This window comes from Pinus tabuliformis, chromosome X (genome assembly GCF_031772625.1).
Source record: "Pinus tabuliformis cultivar Carrire ecotype Pingquan chromosome X, CPIR1, whole genome shotgun sequence".
Taxonomy (NCBI): domain Eukaryota; kingdom Viridiplantae; phylum Streptophyta; class Pinopsida; order Pinales; family Pinaceae; genus Pinus; species Pinus tabuliformis.
Genome location: NC_142308.1, coordinates 1,481,215,840 through 1,481,237,858, shown reverse-complemented (window position 1 = coordinate 1,481,237,858; position 22,019 = coordinate 1,481,215,840).

Here is a 22,019-nt window from a genome sequence, read left to right as displayed (position 1 = left end):
AAGTACTTTTTTGCAGACCTTCAAGATCGAAAGGGTCTTTAGGTGTTTTATTCTTAGATTCGTCTTTGAAGGTGACCTTTTTGGATTTTCTTTCTTCTAATGCGTTTTTCTTTTCTAAGGCTAAAATTCGTTTCTCTACAACTATAGCTTCTTTCATATTTTCAAGCAAGGTTGGTTTAGCAGCTTTATCAACAAAAGTAGTTGTATTTTAAGGGAGAGCAGAAATGTACCATTCATTTTGTACTTCGGCACTTGGTCTAGATGCAACTAGGGTTTTATTTAACAATTTGTTAAAACGTGAATTGAAATCCTTAATTAGCTCTTTTGATTCAGCTTTTAAGTTGGAGAGATCATTAAGAAGAGTAGTTGTTGAGCGATCATCTCCAAACTTGGTTAGGAATTGTTCTTGGAAGACGTTCTAATTATCAATGGAACCAGATGGTAACGAAAAGTACCAAGATCTTGCTGATCCTTCGAAAGTATAAGGAAATAATCGTACAACAACATCTTCTTCAACAACTCCATTTAGATTTATAGATAACATGAAGTTGTTTATATGCTCTTCGACAGGAAGACCGTCATCAGGGTTAAAATTTAGCAACCATTTTTTCGGATGGGAAGGTAATGGATGTAATGGTCCTTCCATTTGAAAGGCTCTTGGATTTTTCCATGGTCTTTGAGCCATTATGGGTATCTGTGTGGAAGAAGATGCACCAGTAGTAGAAGGTGATTGGGTGGAGGAAGATTGTGCTCCTGTATCAGTGTAAATCACTATTTGATATAGTGAAGTGGATGATTGGATAGAGTGAGTTTGTGATGAAGATGATTGAATAAATGGAGTTTGTGGTGATGGTGAGATAATATCACTATAAGTTTCAGACTTAGATTTCTTGGTTTTCCTCCTCCGAAGAGGTAGAGGAAATTCATATGGAGGTATTCCAAAATTTTCACTCTGTGATCTAGTTGATCTTTGAGAGGAAGGAAAATATGAAGAAATGTTGGCTTCAGATAATTCAAATTCTTCTTGAGACTGAGAAATACCTTCCAATTTCTAGATTAAATATTGTACTTCAGGAGTTTCTGCAGAAGAAGGTTGATCTGATTTATTTGGGGAAACACTAGTGGATTTTAGAGATTTTTCACAACTTCACATTTGGGATTTGGAGATATGGAATGTGACCGGGAAGTTATAGGTTACGGTGAGGGAGTTTGACTCTTAGAATGGCTTTCTGATTTAGATTTACTTGCCATTCATAGCCCTGGCCATCCTTCTAGTGCCAAAATGTTGAAGCCTCAAAAAATTCACTGCGACAACATGGGGGATAATCACGAGGTTAGGGACTTGAATACCGTCCCTTAATAAAGCCTACATACCAAATATTATCATTAACAGTTTCTATCATATTGTTTGATTTTTCACTTGCGCTAGAAACTACCCTTTCACCCTGTTTTATTTGGATTTCCCAATCAGTAAAGAGAATGCCCTTGTGAGATTCTTTGATCTTTGGAAATTTTGTTGTTTTTCCCTTTGAATTGTCCAACCATGTGATCAAGTTTGAAATCTTTTCATCTATTTCCTCAAAGTTGATTTTAGCATCTGTGAATTCATTGACTAATGCATCAACTTCTTGGCACAATGGGCTAATCTCTACTAATTGCTTACAAAAGATTAATTGTTTGTTTGATAGCAATGAATTGAGTTCTAAAGCTTCTTTGATGAATTCATCAATTTTTGGGTAATCCTTCATTTAATCTGCAGTAAATTGCAGCTGCTCGATTTCAACGTCTTTGACATTTAATTCTGCTTACCTTTGAAGTCTTAGGCTCTTGAAACTTTGTTGCATTTGTTCAAGCTATCATTTAACCTGTTCCTGTGTATTCACCTTTTCTCTTGTGAGTTGATCTTCCAACTGCTTTATTCTTTCCTCCATTTCTTTGATCAATTTTCTCACTTCTTCTACCTTGTTAATTGTTGGAGAAGCATAAGCTCCTACAAACTGGGATATTTTGGTCAAATTTTCAGATGGATCTATAGGTGTATCTTTCCAGAAAACGTCCATTGGCTTGTTTTCTGGCAAGATAATAGCAACATGGTAAATCTTTCTCTTTTTCCTTTGTCTCTTCATGACTGCTCGATGTTTGGGACTATAGAAAATATATAAAGGAGGAATTTCCTCCTCTTTCAAAACAATCTCTGAAGAAGGAAACGCAGGAATGACTTCGATATCTTCTGAAGTAGTGAGAGATTTTTCTGAATATTCCTCAGGAGGTTTTGATGTTTCAAGCAAAGTTTGTGTTCGACTCGTACCCCCTTGTGGTTCATTGATTATCTATTCAAACTGCCCCCATTCTTTCTGCATTTTCTCCTAATCAAGTCCCTTCTCGGTATTCCTTTTGTTGGAAGGTTCTTCTATGTCTTTCTCTATAGCAGACTCCTTTGGTGATTCAACATCTTTGGATGCTTTCTTTGCATCCTTCCCTGAGACATTAGTAGAAACTCTTTCTTCCTGAGATTCTTGCAGGATTATTTGAAGTAGATTTAAAGGCACATGCATTAACCTTTGGTTTTTGTACTCCTTAAATTATGCTAATTCAGTTGGATTTAGTCTTAGGGCAGCTAAACTCTGTACTTGTGAAAATTGTTCATCTGCTTCAAAAAGATCGTTAAAACAATCGTTCTCATGAATAAATGCCTTAACTTTAACAACCAAGGTAAAATCATACACGACCTTAATAGGGTCATGTTGCCTTTTGCGAAAATAAAAAATATTTAAACTGTGAATGTGTTTGACTTCAACCTGTGCGTGTCTGAAGTCGTTTAAACAATAAACACCACACCGAAGTGGAAAAGTGGGCTAGAGAGATTTTTTAGACTCTTTGAGAGACTTGGTTACACCCTTTGTAACTGTCTAGTATTCAATTTCTCTGGGTAATAATTTATTAGGTACATACCACAGAAGTACATGTGCTGGAGCGGTGCTTCCAAAAACTCTAATACATTTAAATAATTCCTCTCTAAACCATCTCGCCACAGGTTGAATATCGACCTTGGCTTCTTTAGATAACCTTGGGGATTTCTTGTCAAAGACAACGTGATGAATAGGGAGCATAACCCCTTTGACAAATATGATAGAAAAGTTCATTGAAACAATATTTCCAAATAGGTTTATGATATACATGAATTATTGTGGGATCCTGAGGAGTCCACTTCCATCCCATAATTGGAATGGGAAAAATGAAACACACAGCATCCATGATGTAGGCACACATATAAAATGGAGGAATGGTTCTTGTAGTGACAAAACGGTTCTTCCTATATTCTATGATATGGTGGGCTAAGTTATTTGACAGAATTGTGGCCCAATCCATTATTATAGAATTAGAAGCAGCATCAATTAGAGGCACCCATTCAACTCAAAATCTGGTAGTGTTTGCATATCCAAATAATCTACATAGCATTGTGTCAATGTATAAATAAGGAGTGGCAAGAGAGGCTATCAAATACATACCAGTTCTATCCATCTTGTGTTTTCTAGGATTTGACATCCATTTCTTTATAACTTCAGATGGTTCTTCATTTTCAGCAACAAATTTCTCAACAAATGTTTTATCTTAAACCTTGTGCAGTTGAGGTAAATGATACATTATTATGATATCCTCGGTTAAAAGAGTTGATGACCACTTGTGTTGAGGTTACAAATTCTCTGCCTTCAATGTTCACATTTTCAATAACCCATTTCACCATAACAATGTAGGGTAATAATTTTGGCCCAGTTGCTACCTTATGCAAAACAGAGCATGCGACCTCAGGATAAGAAGTGTTTGAGGATTGAATATCATCTATCATCGCTTCCTTATGTATTTCATTCTCGAATATATCATAAACACTCTCCCAGGAGCCAGTGCCACACTCTGGTAGACAAGTTGTATCATAAAATAAAGGTGTTGATTCGAGTACATCTTCAGCCATGGACTGTGCAACCTTTCCCTTATTCATCTTGACCATCAAGCCGAGTAATCGAATCTCTGTTATAGTCTTGTCACCACAAATAAGACAAGAATGATAGTGTGGAGGATGAAAAATAGAAATATAACAACATGCAAATATGAAAACCTTATTCAAATTAATGAAACTAAAAAACTTAAATGCACCCGTAATGGTGAGAAGACATCAAATTTTTCGAGTTGCGGAGTCATAAATATCCATATCTACGTAAGATTCAGATTAACTCACATTAATGTAGTCTATTGCAAACGATATTTTCAGAGCAGATCATTAAAACTTGTTAACATACCATCCTTAATACGTGAAAAGTAATTTAATGATGTGTCAGTGGGTCCAAATTCTCTCGCAACTCAGCTTTTCGCAATGTCACATAATAGTTTGATTGTGAGTTTTGTGATTTGTGAGATTTGGATCTGACGGATGCGAATGTGTTTTAATATTATAGTTAATTCGTTTGTGGGGTCCATTGTCATATCGCAATACGTGAAAGAAGGTTTAACATGTTTTGTTTCTTTTCTGCGACGTGAAAGGTCTGACATGATTTGACCCGAAAGGAATATCCCTATATTCTCTACATATCACAAATCGATGATGCTTCAAATGGTAACGTTAAGTGTTGCACACAAACTTTGCGAAATGAAAAATGAAATTTAATTTTGGAGCGGGGTTCTTGGATTTTTTATTTGGATTTTTAATGATTTTAAATCCAATTATTTTCTAAAGGATCCCCATTTATTATCTAAAGGATTTTACCAAATGGTGGGGGGGGGGTTGTTTTACAACACAGCATGACCACAAACTGACACCCTACAGAGACTACATATCACCTAGGAGTTGAAGAAACACTCCCGGTGGTCAATCCTAGAGTTGAAACTTTGTTTCAATGACCTAGACTCCCAACCGCATCCTTGACACTGCCTGCATGCGGTTGAAGGCCTCCAACCACACTCACAAGCATTGATCCATGTGGTTATGACCTAAATTTCTTAGTTCAGTGCCTGCGGTCCTGAGATTTGAGCCACAATTCCATGCCAGCCTCCAGACCCATACCCATAACTGCCTGAGACTTCTCATAATGATAAATGATATGATGACAATGTTATTCATACAAATCTTGAACAAGAACTTAACCTAACTAGGCCCAACCATGATAGTCATTTTGTCAAACATATAGTGAACATGTAAAATATAGGTCACGATTGCATATCTGATCATAGGAGTCTGAAACTTATCTAAGAATCACCAAGAAGGTTTAATGTCTTCTCATAATAGCTTCAATAACACTTGTTATCCCATGCATTCATTAACCTTCATATACTTATCAAATCATGAACAAAGCCATAGCTAAAGTACATTACATATCCATGCTTATAACCAACATATAACTAGATTATTAACCATTGCATAAAATCCATCAAATCATCATAATGTCAAGTATAAGTGCTAATAGAATACAATAGGAAAATAAATCTTATTAACTAATGCAAAAGCCAGCCAAATCAGGGACTTCCAAGTACCATCTGACCATAAATTGAGTTGAACCCAATCTTTCTTTCAGCCAATCACCCACATGCCATATTCCAAGCATGAATGTGGGATCTAAAGACATAAACAACTAGGGTTCTCAGAGATTAAACCACCTCCATCCTCGGGCTATCGTGATCTTGCCAAAACCGGTCAAGAGATCACGAAACCCAAACAAATTTGGATGCCTCAGAGTTTCCTCACCATTACCTTGAGGAATTTTCCTGTCTCCACCTACCTATCGAGGGCTTCCTCTAGATTAAAGCACCTCCACCTCCAACCCTTAGGAACTTTCATGAGACCACCTCACTTGGTTCCAAAACCTTCCAACAATCCAAAGCTCAACTAGAAAAGAATCCCATCACACCATGGTTGTCAATCCTAGAGTTGGAACTTTTTTTCAGTGACCTAGACTCCCAATCGCATCCTTGACACTTCCTGCATGCGGTTGAAGGCCTCCAACCACACTCACAAGCCTTGATCCATGTGGTTATGACCTCAATTTCTCAGTTCAGTTGTGACCCAAAGTGGTCAATCCTAAATTTGGAACTTTGTTTCAATAGACTCCCAACCTATTTACCTGCAAGAGGTTGAAGGCCGCCAACCACACTCACAAGCCTTGTTCCATGTGGTTGTGACCTAAGTTGCTCAGTTCAATGCCTGTGGTCCTCAGATTTGAGCCACAATTCCAAGCCAGCCTCCAACCCATACCCATAACTGCCTTAGACTTCTCATAATGATAAATTACATGATGACAATGTAATTCATACAAATATTGAAAAAGAATCTAACCTAAGTATGCCCAACCATGACAATCATTTCATCAAACATATAATGAACATGTAAAATATAGGTCATGATTGCATATCTGATCATAGGAGTCTGAAACTTATCTGAGAATCACCAAAGAGGTTTAATGCCTTCTCATAATAGCTGCAATAACACTTGTTATCCCATGCATTCATTAAAATTCATATACTTATCAAATCATGAACAAATCCATAGCTAAAGTACACTACATATCCATGCTTATAACCAACATATAACTAGATTATTAACCATGACATGAAATCCATCAAATCATCATAATATCAAGTATAAGTGCTCATAGAATACAATAGGAAAATAACTCTTATTAACTAATGCAAAATCCAACCAAATCAGGGACTTCCATGTGTTATCACCAAAATAAGACCCTGATAGGCTGCTGATCAGACTATCTTAGTGTAACTATTTCAAACCAATCTTTTAGCTAAGGCTTAGCCTCCTCAGCCTGAAAGGGCTCTCTAAAAGGGTTAAGGATATTGGTTAAAGATATGGATAGATGGCTAACTCTATGGTTTGTGATTTTATATGTTTATAGGTTGAAAGATGAAGGTTGGCTACCATTGGGCTATGGAGTCAAAGTATGTTTTAGTACCACAGCAAGATCAACTTAACATGAAAGTCAGGGCATAGAGAGTCTTTATACATCAACAAAACAAAGATGCAATGCAAGGAAACACAGTTCATAAATACATGAAGGAAGTTAGAGCATCATTGATGATTTCTAAGTAACATGTATTCATACCACTACAAGTAAGTGAAAGAGGAAATCCATGAGAAAATAGGACATTAAAAACTCTCTTTCAATCCCGAGTAGTGAAGCCAAAACATTCTACCTAGCATGGAAGTCAAGGCATTATAGAGTTCAAGTGCATAAATGAAAATATAAAACAGTGAAACACAGTTAGTTTATCTATGAAGGAAATCAAAGCATCATTGATGAGTTATGAGTATCATAAGTAAACATCACTGCCATGTAAGTATTGGAAGATGCCATCAAAACAAGAACATACAAGAACTCTTCATGAATCTTGAGTTGTCTAAGTAGAAACTCTGCATTAGGTTAAAAATATACACAGTCTCCAACCCTTTGCTAATTCGACCTCTTGCTCTATATATAGCATTTACAACATGTATTCCTTCATCCCTCATCAAGAGAATTCGAATTTGCTATGAGTGACACCTATTCTAACCATAAAACAAACCATTAATTAGAACTAGTTGTTAACTAGCAGTGCTAGTGACCTAATACAACTAGGAGTGTAACTCCTTATTATGATTACAACAACCTTATCTAAACATTGAAAGCATTCTTTGACAGATGCAACCTCATGAGGTCAAATTTTATGAAGCCTCCCACGTTGTCACCTTACTGCTGATGATAAACCCTAGAAATTAGGGAACATGTTTCCTTGTTTTTAGGTTTAGGATCCTTGAAAATTGGCACGTGGGATAGAGCATTTATCTTCTCATCCATGACATAATTTACAAAACTGAAGGAGGTTTTTGTAGTCCATGCTATATAGAACAAAAAAATTCTTGGTTTTTTAAAACACTTCTCCAGCTGTCCAGAATCTATCCTTGAAAAACACGTGTAAAACAAGAAAAATTTGTTCTCTGAAATTAGGGTTTCAAAGAAAGCTTAGTATCTCCCAACTGAAAACACTTATGAAGAAAGTGAGATAGGATATTTTAGTTGGATTTGATGAAGAAAAACCTCCTTTAAAATTCCAAAATACCTTTTCCTGTGCCCAGAAACTGATCTTGAAAAGACTGCTCAAACTAGAAGACAAAGCTTGACTTTCAACAGTTTCATAGCGCAATTTTAACCATAAATTCCTCCCACCTCAGAACGAATTTGAAGCAACTGAAAGAGGTTTTTGTACTTGAGTATGTTAGAAAGAAAAACCTCTTTCAGTTTTGAAAATTGAGTTCTCAGATGCTCAGGAACCCTTCTGGAAGTTGACTATTAAAAGCAAAAAATAGAGTCTTTTATGCTGAAACAGGTTGCTTCAGGGGTTTCGTAGTGTGCTACGAAAACTCCTAGTTCAGAATCCCCGATTTTGTAGTGCAGCCAGTGCAAATTATGGGTTTTGCGCTATGAAATCACCTAGAGTGAGTTTTGCACTACGAAAACCTTGACACAAGTTTGACACATGGAACTTATGTGTGATGTGGGACCAGTGATAGGCAAGAACAGAGTATTGAACCTATTTGACCATACCAACAAGACTCTCTTTTAGATCTTAGACTCTAAAACAACCATGGAAAGACTAGACCAAGACTAACATCAGTCCTTTGGAATCAAACTGATGTCAAAACACATGGTGAGGCTTCTAGAACATGGAATGAGGCTGTGAAACTTTTTTTTGGAAAAGAGAATGACACTTATTGAGATGAGATGACTCAAAACCTATAAGACTATGACTAGAAACAAAGAAAACTTTCCAAAGCTTAGAAAATAAAAATTTAGGGTGATAAGAGTGGCTCCACTAGGAATAGTGTGCCCTTGTGGTATACTAAGAACTTGTAGCTTCAGTGCCGCTATCCATCCTCTAGAATAAAACTCTGAACCTCTGCCCAATTTTCTCCTCAAGCCTTTAATGATTTGTTGCAAGAATAATTCAAACTGCACCTACTGAAATAGATGCTCAGTCAACCTACCCTGAGCTTATTTGCACATTCCTACCTACCCTATCAGCTGCAATCTCCACTTGTAGGTCAAGGAACATGAAATTTCCAATGAAGCCAGTCATCGATCTGATTTGACCCTTGAATCTCTTGACTGCATTCAACCTCAAAATAACCATGATAGTGAGATGAACAAATCAAGTTGTAATGTATACGATCTTCATAATGCAAATGAAAATGAAATACTGATGTGCAAAACTTTGACATGTATTCATTTATAGGTTCAAAGAGGACGTGGTTATTTTGATGATCATCATAACATTCTATATCTTCAGACAACTAATTCTCAGCCACACAAAATTCCTTTGATATGCTATCCAACTACCTTTCTGCATGATTCCCATAGACAATGTAATTTTCCTCACTATTATGATCATTCTTTGAAGTAATTTGCTGCAAGGAATTACATAAATGAACAACCTTTTCCTCTACCTGAGGGTTATAAAAAATTTCTTCCAGTATTTCTTCTTGGTGTTTGCAATTATTTTCATCTTCATTATGATCTGAAGACTAACAAGTCTGTTGCATCTCTACATTAATCTCGGAGGATGTAACATGATTTTCATAAGTAAACCCCAGCTAATTTTCATGCTGCATTTCACGGGGTGTTATCCTTTCTTCTTGGTGTTGAAATGTATTGTTATGAAGAGCTTCTAAAATTTCTTCGTCCATGAATTCATCATCATCATAACAATCCTCCAAATATTGAATAAAACTCATAGAATGTTTACAACAATCTTTGACCAGCAATAAGGAGGGATGACACTCTTTATACATGTCATAGAATACATCATGGAAATCAGCAAGAGAATATAATGAACCATTTTCCAAGATTTTATACCAAGACCATGCTTTTCCTTCTAAAGTGGTCATAAACATCTTCATGAGACAATCTTTAGGAACTGAACCTTAAGACTGCGTACATGCATATGGAACCTAACCAAATGAAGAGCAGCATTGTCCTTCTTTTCATCTTTGAATATTGGAATATCATCTAACCAATCAACCTTTGGCATAGGATTTGGAAAACCAGGGATATGAGACCGATTCATAGGGGCATGCCTGGCATTCATTCTTGCAATGGAACTCATCTTGAAACCTCATCAAGCTACTGATATTCTAGCAGTGGAGTCACCTTCCAATTTGTTATTCAATGTGTGGAGTCGCCAAGGTAGTTTTGCAACCTCGAAAAGATGTCTGAGCTCCTGCTACCTTCAGAAGTTCAGCTTCTTAATTTCGGGAATGAATAGACTTCAAGCTCTCAGTAGACGCACCAAAATGTTATCACCAAAATAAGACCCTGATAGGCTGCTGATCAGACTATCTCAATGTAACTATTTCAAACCAATCTTTTAGCTAAGGCTTAGCCTCCTCAGCTTGAGAGGGCTCTCTCGAAGGGTTAATGATATTGATTAAAGATATGGATAGATGTCTAACTCTATGGTTTGTGATTTTATATGTTTACAGGTTGAAAGATGAAGGTTGGCTACCATTGGGCTATGGAGTCAAAGTATCTTTTAGTACCACAGCAAGATCAACTTAACATGAAAGTCAGGGCATAGAGAGTCTTTATACATCAACAAAACAAAGATGCAATGCAAGGCAACACAGTTTATAAATACATGAAAGAAGTTAGAGCATCGTTGATGAGTTCTAAGTAACATGTATTCATTCCACTGCAAGTATGTGAAAGAGGAAAGCCATGAGACAATAGGACATTAAAAACTCTCTTTGAATCCTGAGTAGTGAAGCCAAAACATTCTACCTAGCATGGAAGTCAAGGCATTATAGAGTTCAAGTGCAGAAATGCAAATATAAAACAGTGAAACACAGTTAGTTTATCTATGAAGGAAGTCAGAGAAACATTGATGAGTTTTGAGTATCATAAGTAAACATCACTGCCATGTAAGTATTGGAAGATGCCATCAAAACAAGAACATACAAGAACTCTTCATGAATCTTGAGTTGTCTAAGTAGAAACTCTGCATTAGGTTAAAAATATACACAGTCTGCACATAGCGCAGCAGCTGACCCAAAAAGTCTCCAACCCTTTGCTAATTCGACCTCTTACTCTATATATGGCATTTACAACATGTATTCCTTCATCCCTCATCAAGAGAATTCAAATTTTCCATGAGTGACACCTATTCTAACCATAAAACAAACCATTAATTAGAACTAGTTGTTAACTAGCAGTGCTAGTGACCTAATACAACTAGGAGTGTAACTCCTTATTATGATTACAACAACCTTATCTAAACATTGAAAGCATTCTTTGACAGCTGCAACCTCTTGAGGTCGAATTTGATGAAGCCTCCCACGTTTTCACCTTACTGCTGATGATAAACCCTAGAAATTAGGGAACATGTTTCCCTGTTTTTAGGTTTAGGATCCTTGAAAATTTGCACGTGGGACAGAGCTTTTATCTTCTCATCCATGACATATTTTATGAAGAAGGAGGTTTTTTTATTCCATTTGGTCTAGAACAAAAAACTTTCTTGGTTTTTTTAAAAACTTCTCCAGCTGTCCAGAATCTATCCTTGAAAAACACATGTAAAACAGGAAAAATATGTTCTTTGAAATTAGGGTTTCAAAGAAAGCTTAGTATCTCCCAACTGAAAACACTTATGAAGAAAGTAAGATAGGTTATTGTAGTTGGGGAGTTTATGAAGAGAAACCTCCTTCAAAATTCCAAAATACATTTTCCTGTGACCCAAAACTGATCTTGAAAAAGATTGCTCAAACCAGAAGACAAAGCTTGACTTTCAGCAGTTTCGTAGCGCAAGTTTAACCATATATTCCTCCCACCTCAGAACGAATTTGAAGAAACTGAAATAGGTTTTTGTAGTTGAGTATGTTAGGAAGAAAAACCTCTTTCGGTTTTGAAAATTGAGTTCTCAGATGCTCAGGAACCCTTCTGGAAGTTGACTAGTAAAAGAAAAAAACAGAGTCTTTTATGTTGAAACATGCTACTTCAGGGGTTTCGTAGCGCGCTACGGAAACTCCTAGTTCAGAATCCCTGATTTCGTAGCGCAGCCAGTGAAAATTCTGGGTTTTGCACTACGAAAACACCTAGGGTGATTTTTGCACTACGAAAACCTTGATACAAGTTTGACACATGGAACTTATGTGTGATGTGGGACCAGTGATAGGCAAGAAAAGAGTATTGAACCTATTTTACTATACCAACAAGACTCTCTTTTAGATCTTAGACTCTAAAACAACCACGGAAAGACTAGACCAAGACTAACATCAATCCTTTGGAATCAAGCTGATGTCAAAACACATGGTGAGGCTTCTAGGACATGGAATGAGGTTGTGAAACTTCTTTTTGGAAAAGAGAATGACACTTATTGAGATGAGATGACTCAAAATCTATAAGACTATGACTATAAACAAGGCAAACTTTCCAAAGCTTAGAAACAAAAATTTTAAGGTGATAACACCACGTACCACTCAACCATAAATTGAGTTGAACCTAATCTTTCTTTCAACCAATCACCCACGTGCCATATTCCAAGCATGAATGTGGGATCTCAAGACCTAAACAATTAGGGTTCCCAGAGATTAAACCACCTCCACCCTCAGGCTACCGTGATCTTACCAAAACCGGTCAAGAGATCATGAAACCCAAACAAGTTTGGATGCCTCAAAGTTTTTTCATCATTACCTTCAAGAATTTTCCTGTCTCCACCCAGCTATCAAGGGCTTCCTGGAGATTAACTCACCTCCACCCCCAAACCTTGGGAATTTTCCTAAGACCACCTCAATTGGTTCCAAAACCTTCCAACAATCCAAATCTCAACTAGAAAAGAATCCCATCACAGAATGGTTGTCCAATAAATCGCAAGGCAAGGCCAAAACCAAGAAAAAACCATGTCAATGACAATAAATAAACCAATGCATGTACCATGCATTCACACATCATCTAGGAAATCACACATGCAACTTGTTACTTGAAATATCTTCCTGTTGAAGTTATTGATCCACCCTTCTCGTTGCTTTCCTTACCTATCCTTGTTTGTCCTTTCCCTTACGTTGCTTTCCTTCTCTTTCCCTTGCTTGATAGCTTTCTCCTCTTGGTGTTATTCTCTCTCTCTCTCTCTGAAACTAATTCCAAAACAAAACTGTCAGACTAGGCAGTAACTCCTCAAGGAAAAAATTGATTCATGTATATTCCTTTAGGTAGGTCTTCATTAAATACATGAGGGAGAGACTGTTCAGTTCATCTCCCCATGACTGTTCATATTATTTATTTATCTATTTACATTATATTCACCCAATCATGAGGATTAGGTGACAACATTCCCCCCCTTAATCTGAAGGGATGTTGGTGAGTCCAAGCATCATTATGAATCGTTCAAGCTTTTCTCTTCCAAGTGCTTTGGTGAAGATGTCTGCAATTTGCTCCTTTGTGGAAAAATGACGGAGATGGATTGTTTTGGCCTTAACATGATGTCGAATCAGATGATATTTAGTATCAATGTGCTTCGTTCGATCATGGAACTTTGGGTTCTTCGTCAATTTTATTGCAGAGGTATTGTCAATCATGAGTGGAGTTGATTGTACTTGTTTTACTTGCAAATCTTCAAGAATTTTCCTAAGCCAGACAATTTCTTTTGTTGCTTTAGCTGCTGCCACGTATTCTGCTTCTGTTGTGGAATCTGCTAGAACTGATTGTTTGCGTGATCTCCAGGAGACAGCTCCTGATCTAAGACTCATAGCATATCCTGAAGTAGATAACCCAATTTCTTTGTCTCCATCGAAGTCTGAATCAGAGTATCCAATCAAGCTGAAGTCGTCCATATACTTGATTCCAAAGTCTTGAGTTCCCTTCAAGTACCTTAAAACTCTTTTTGCAGCAGACCAATGTCCCTCACAATGATTTTGCATAAACCTGGTGAGAATTCCAACAGAAAACGAAATGTCTGGTCTAATAGTAGTTACGTAGTTGAGACTTCCTACAAGCTGTCTATACTTTGTTGCATCCTCAAATTCTTTTCCTTCAATAGATGTTAGCTTTAAGGTTTGTTCCATTGGAGTAGTAAGAGGATTGCATTCTATCATGCCAAACCTGTTCAAAATATCTCCAATGTATTTCTTTTGAGAAAGAAATATGGACTTCAGATGTTGGGTTACTTCAATGCCAAGATAGTAATGAACATATCCCAAATCAGTCATTTCAAAAAAATTTCCCAAATCCTTCTATAAGGATGCAATGTAGCTTTCATTGTTCCGTGTCATCAAAAGATCATCTACATATACCACAAGATATACAACTGTTTTTCCAAATTTCTTGACAAATAAAGTTGCATCATCAAGATCATAATGTTTAAAATTGAGTTTCAGAAGATGCTCAGTTAGTTTTTTCATACCAAGCTCGTGGTGCTTGTTTGAGGCCATACAAGGACTTCACAAGTTTGCATACTTTATGTTCATGTCCTTTCACAGCAAATCCTTCAGGCTGAGACATAAAAACATTCTCGTTTAGATCTCCATTTAAGAAAGCAGTTTTTACATCCATTTGATGGACTTTCCAACCGTTCTGAGCTGCTAGTGCAAATAGTGTCTGAATGGTAGCCCATTTTGTTGTGGGGGCAAAAGTCTCCTCATAATCGACCCCTTCCTTCTATGCAAAACCTTTTGCCACAAGCCTATCTTTGTGCTTTTCAAGTGAGCCATCAGCTTTATACTTGTTCTTGTAGACCCACTTGCAGCCAATTGGTTTGATTCCTAATGGAGGATCAACCAGTTTCCAAGTGTCGTTCTTTATGAGGGCATCATACTTTTTTTGCATCACTTCTTTCCATTCATCATGAGAAGAAGCTTATTTGAAGGAAGTTGGTTCAAAATCTGTAGACAAGTATAATTCACAATCATAAGAAACATCCATATCAACAGGTGAATTAGAGTCATCTACATCACCTCCATTTTGTCGGTTTGAATTTCTAGTTCCTGTCTTTCCAACTTCATCAGGATGAACACTTTCAAGTTTCTTTGTCAGCCACTTTGGGGGACCTTTCTCAGATGGTCCAGGCTGCTCCATTGATTGAGTTGGGACTGAATCAAGATTGAGTCTCCCAATTCTATCAATCACATCACTTAAAGCATCATCTGTTGTTGGAGTTTCGTGCGGGGGAGAGTGTTCCTCAGAAGAAGATTCCACATGTTGATCTAGTATAGGAATTCCCCCTTCAAGATGTGGAATCTGATTATCAAATTCTTGAAATGATTTTTGCTTTTGCGAATCTATCCAAGCGATCAAGTTGCCGCTCAACAACATTGTTAGTTTTGAATGATTCAAGAAAAATTACATCTCTAGATACAACAAACTTCTTATTTACTTCATCATAGAGACAATATGCTTTGGAGGTGTTTGAATCCCCCAGAAAGATACACTTACAACTTCTAGCACCAAGTTTGTTTCTATGTACCTTTGGTATCAAGGCATAACAGGTGGAACCAAAGACCTTGAGATGCTTTACCGAAGGAAGATGTCCATACCACATTTCATATGGAGTCTTGTTTCTTATAGCATTATATGGACATCTAATCTTTATATATGCAGCACATAAAACAGCATCAGCCCAAAACATTATCTTTACATTTTTGAAGAAGAGCATGGATTGTACCATATTTAAGATTGTCCTATTCATTCTTTCAGCTACACCATTCTGTTGGGGATTATAAGGCACAGTTGTTTGATGTTTGATCCCATGTTGGCGAAGATAGTTTTCAAATTCATTTGATGTGTATTCTTTTCCATTATTAGTGCGAATAGACCCAATATGAGATTGTGCATCATTTTCAATCCATTTATGAAAATTCTTGAATGTTTGAAAAGCATCAGATTTGTTCTTCAATAAATAAACCCAACACATTCTAGTCTAGTCATCAATAAATGTCATGATATATTTATTTCCATTTGCAGAAGGAACAACCATTGGACCACATAAATCTGAATGAATGAGTTCAAGTTATCTATATGCTCTTGAATGTGAATCATGAAAACACTATTTGCTATGCTTTCCTAGAATGCAAGCATCACATGATTTAAGTTTCCTAGGAATTGTAGGCAAACCAGCAACACCATTTTTCTTCAACAAGCGGAGGCTGTCATAGTTCAAATGTCCAAATCTAGCATGCCATAAGAAACTTGATGGAAGTGTACCTTCTTCATGGTGAGAATTGTATGAGAAATGTTGTGCATGAGCAGAGGTTCCTTGCAGCTTGAGAAGCCTTTCTTCTTCTATTCCCCTCATGATAAGTGAGTGGTCAGATGCTTTTCTTACCTCAAGCTTGCCATCAAACATATGAATGGAGTGACCTTGCTAGTGGATGTTGTTGAGATTGCAACAAGATGATGGAGCTTAGTGAAAAGAGTTGCCTTCACTAAGTGGGCCCGCAGGCAAATTATGGCGCAAGTTCTATTTTTGATCACAGTGTGGGTGATCACAGTGTGGATGACCATAGTGTGAGTGATCACAGTGTGGGTGATCAAAGTCTATTTTTAGACTGGCTGTCAAAAATAGAAAAGTCAAATATTATTGTCTCATAATAATATTTGGACTATAAACTTGATCTTATTCTCTTGGAGCACTTTAGTTTGAGCTACATATGTGGCCCATGCAGCTGTCAAAAGGAAGTACGCTTTTCTTATGAGTCAGTTGAGTTGTTGCATGCATGACTTCAGTTAGAACTCAATCAGTTGAGTTTGGTGGAGTTGATTGTGGAGTTGATGGAGTTGTGTTCAGTTTGACTTGGTTAAACTAGTTGTAGTTAGTCTAACTGCAAATAGACTAATGATGAGCTGTTAAAATAATTATTAACTCATAATACAACTATAGAGTACATCAGTTAACTCAGTTGCATGTCAGTGCATGTTCAGTTCAGCAGGGACAGGTGTTAGAGAATCAGATTGATATCAGTTGTGACTATAATTGTGCATCAGATCTTGCACAATCAAGGGATTGAGTGTGCCAATGAGTTTGCTCATGTATTTTCCCAGTTTGTAGCTTTTTTTCACGTCTTACACATTGTGAGTGATTCTTTGGAGGTGAAATACGAGTTTGGTAGACCATTCTCATTCATTCTTGAGCAGGTATTGAGCAGTGGAGGCAGGAAAGCAGTGGAATAGATTTGGAGATCAGATATTAGCTGTATTGTGTGTAACAGGTGGAGCTAGTACTGGATTGCTTGTGATAAGCATTGTACTTTGTAATGTTACATGGTCTCAATCATTAATATACAGATAGTGTGGGGTTTTTAGCGAGATGTTTTCCCCGGGTTACATACTGTGTTAATGTGTGAATGCTCTTGATGTTTTATTGTTATTGATGTTGCTATATTGATGATCAACGTAGAGGAGCTTATGTATTGTGTATGTATTCCGCAATAGTACATGATCAGGATAATATCTGTTGAATATGTGTTAAATTATTCAAAATTTCTACATGTTATCAGAGCTGCTTGATTTGTAGAATAGATTTTTACAGGATATCAAGCGAGGATTGATCATCAGATCTACTATTCAGGAAGTGTTTACATTCTATTTCTTCAGGCAGAGTCTGTAATCGGGCCAGGTAGCCTCTGGATTCATCCTTCCTTTGGAAGGTGAGATATCCGGTGAATGCCCATACAGTCAATCTATGTATGAGAAATATTTTGTTCTCACGAATTTTAGATCGGAAGCAGATGAGTTTGAGCTGGTGGAAATCGAATTTGCAGCAGTATTATTGAAATGTATTTCAACAGATTGCAAATGTTATTCCAAAACAAGAGCGACCTGGCGCTCAAGGATAAACTCAGAAACAATAAAGGTGAGAATGGATCTTCATCAAAGGTATCTGATGAAGAGAATTGCGCTTTGGCTACCAAAGCAAAGAAGGGGAAGAACAAGAAAGCTTCTCATTCCGGTGCGAAAGGCAAGAAGCAGGACATGTCCAAGGTGAAGTGTTTTCACTGTCACCAGCACGGACACTATGCAACTAATTGTCCGCAGAAGAAGAAGAACAAGCAGGCTGCTGGATCTTCAGCAGGAAAGGCTCTAGCCTCACAGTTTGAGCTTGATTTTTCATTGATCGCATGCTTGGTTTCAAGTGTGATGGGATCAGTGTGGTTCTTGGACAGTGGTGCGTCGTTTCACATGACGGGAGATAGATATTTGTTCTCTGATCTAGAGGACAAAGATCTTGGAGTGCACATCGAGATGGGCGATGATGGTAGATACAGTGCGACCGGTATCGGTACCATTTCCTTTGAGAGGGAGTCTGGTAAACCCTTCATATTGAAGGAAGTCATGCATGTTCCAGGATTGACGAAGAATCTCATCTCAGTGGCGATGTTAGAAGACAAGGGGTATGATGTTGTTTTCAGCGAGGGAAAGGCTTTCCTGCGCAGCAAGACAACTGGTGAGACCCGGAAGATAGGGGTTCGAGTGAGGAACCTTTATCAGTTGCATGTAGATGGATGCGCAGCAATGGCGGGCAAAGCAGAAGGATTGGTGAGCCGAGATGATGGAGAGTTGTGGCACAAGAGATTGGGTCACCTTCACCATGGAGCCTTGAAGATACTGCAGCAGATCACTATAGGGCTTCCTAAAGGCACACTTGCGCAGTCAGATCAGTGCAAGGGGTGTACTTTGGGGAAGTTTGTGAAAGCCACCTTTCACGAGAAGGATAGTCGCGCCACGATGATCCTTGAGAGAATTCACACAGACGTGTGTGGACCTTTCTCAATTGCTTCGATAGCAAAACACAGGTATTATGTGATTTTTGTTGATAATTTCTCTCGTAAGTGTTGGATCTTCTTCATGTAGAAGAAGAGCGAGACATATTCAAAGTTCTGTGAATTCAAAGCACTGGTCGAGAAGGAGTCGGGGAAGAAGGTGAAGGCTCTTACGAGCGATAATGGTGGTGAATACATCTCGGACGAGTTCAAGGATTTCTGCAAAGCAGAAGGGATGCGTAGAGAGCTCATAGCTCCCCATAACCCACAGCAGAACGAGGTAGCTGAGCGGAAGAACAGAACGATTGTGGGTGCTGCACGGGCAATGTTGCATGATCAGGGCCTACCCCTTCACTTGTGGGTGGAAGCATGCAATACAACAGTTTATGTGCAGAACCGTTGTCCTCATAGGATACTTGGCATGAGTACACCTGAGGAGACTTATTCTGGTAAGAAGCCTGATCTTTCTCATTTGAGGATTTTTTATGCTAACGTTTACATACATGTGACGAAGGATGCCAGGAAGAAGTTGGAGCCGACCGCAGAGGTTGGGATATTTGTGGGGTACACTGATACGCCCCACAACTATCGTGTGTATTTTCCAGACAGTGGTAAAACTATTGTGCGACGGGATATAAAATTTCAGGAGGAGAAAGCCATGAAGTGTTCGCTTGAGAGGGAGCTACACTTGCATGCAGATGAGGAGCTATTAGTTCCTAAGGATGAGCTTCAAGACGTGGATCAGCCACAGGACGAGGTTCATGGAGTGGAAGAGACCACTCATGCAGCGCCAACCATCAGAGGGCGAAAGCGCTTGATAGAAGCTGAGCGACTGGCTCAAGATGCAGAGAAAGTTGTAGGACCACCTACAGCCCAATGCAGGCAGAGACAATCACCTGATCGGTACACTGGATACATGGCTCTGATGAGCAAGTGTGTTGTGACTGAGCCATCCTCTTTCGAGGAAGCTGTGGAGGATCCCGCATGGGTAGACGCCATGGTGGAAGAGTATGATTCTATTGTCAGAAACAGTGCATGGGAGATTGTTCCTAGACCAGAAGGGAAATCAGTGGTGGGTTCGAGATGGATCTACAAGGTCAAGTAGGCAGCTGACGGGAGTGTGGAGAAGTACAAGGCAAGATTTGTTGCCCGAGGCTTTTCACAGATAGAGGGGATCGATTATGAAGAGACCTTTGCACCTGTCGCAAGGTATTCTTCCATACGGACGATTCTTGCTCTCTCAGCGCAGATGGGATGGCACATTCATCATATGGATGTGAAGACTACGTTCCTCAATGGAGTCATTGAGGAGGAGGTGTACATTGAGCAGCCCGAAGGCTTTGAGGTCTTCAGCAGCGAGTCGCATGTGTGCAGGCTCAAGAGAGCGCTGTATGGGTTGAAGCAAGCACCACGTGCTTGGTACACACGGATAGACAGCTATTTCACAGGACTTGGATTCTCCAAGAGCGAGGCGGATCCTAACCTATACCAGATTGTGGTGGAGGGTAAGTTGCTTATCATTGTACTGTATGTTGATGATTTGATTCTAACGGGTGATGAGCTGTTGATAGTGTCATGCAAGAAGGATCTTGCTACAGAGTTTGAGATGAAGGACTTGGGCCTCCTTCACTATTTCCTAGGATTGGAAATATGGCAGCGCAGTGGTGGACTGTTTGTTTCTCAGGGCAAGTATGCTCAGGAGATACTGGAGAAGTTCAACATGCATGGCTGCAAGCTTGTTGATACTCCTCTTCCTGGAGGTTGGAGGAAGGAGGATGCCACTTCGGGAGAAGAAGTGGATGCCACTGTTTATCGACAGTTGGTGGGGTCGCTGATGTATTTGGTCAATACACAACCTGATATATGCTATGCAGTTAACCAGCTTTCACAAGCTATGGTTAAGCCTACCAAGCTCTTCTGGAAGGCGGGCAAGCATGTATTGCGCTACTTGAGAGGCACATCGGGATATGGTTTGTGGTACAGACAGGAGGATGAGGTGAAGCTATTGGCTTCACGGATGCAAATTGGGCAGGGAGCCCAACGGACAGAAAGAGCACATCAGGAGGGGTCTTCAGTATTGGATCGACAACAGTTTCTTGGTACAACAGGAAGCAGAGATCCGTGGCACTCAGTTCAGCAGAGGCCGAGTATATGGCAACAAGTTTGGCTGCATGCGAGGCTATATGGATGAGGAAGATCCTGGTTGGTTTGTTCGGTTCTCATTTGGATCCTACTATGATTTACTGTGATAACCAGAGTTGCATTAAACTCTCGGTTAATCCTGTATTTCATGATAGATCTAAGCATATTGACATCAGGTACCATCATATCAGAGATTGTGTGCAGCGGAGGATCATGTTGCTTTCATACATTCCAACGGAGGATCAGGATGCTGATATTCTGACGAAGGCTCTCACCAGGAGAAAATTCGAGTACCACTGAGGCAGGATAGGGGTTGCTGATAATCCATATCTTGTCGAGAGGGAGTGTTGAGATTGCAACAAGATGATGGAGCTTAGTGAAAAGAGTCGCCTTCACTAAGTGGGCCCGCAGGCAAATTATGGCGCAAGTTCTATTTTTTATCACAGTGTGGATGATCACAGTGTGGGTGACCACAGTGTGGGTGACCACAGTGTGAGTGATCACAGTGTGGGTGATCAAAGTCTATTTTTAGACTGGCTGTCAAAAATAGAAAAGTCAAATATTATTGTCTCATAATAATATTTGGACTATAAACTTGATCTTATTCTCTTGGAGCACTTCAGTTTGAGCTACAGATATGGCCCATGCAGCTGTCAGAAGGAAGTACGCTTTTCTTATGAGTCAGTTGAGTTGTTGCATGCATGACTTCAGTTAGAACTCAATCAGTTGAGTTTGGTGGAGTTGATTGTGGAGTTGATGGAGTTGTGTTCAGTTTGACTTGGTTAAACTAGTTGTAGTTAGTCTAACTGCAAATAGACTAATGATGAGTTGTTAAACTAATTATTAACTCATAATACAACTATAGAATACATCAATTAACTCAGTTGCATGTCAGTGCATGTTCAGTTCAGCAGGGACAGGTGTTAGAGAATCAGATTGCTATCAGTTGTGACTATAGTTGTGCATCAGATCTTGCACAATCAAGGGATTGAGTGTGCCAATGAGTTTGCTCATGTATTTGCCCAGTTTGTAGCTTCTGCTCACGTCTTACACATTGTGAGTGATTCTTTGGAGGTGAAATACGAGTTTGGTAGACATTCTCATT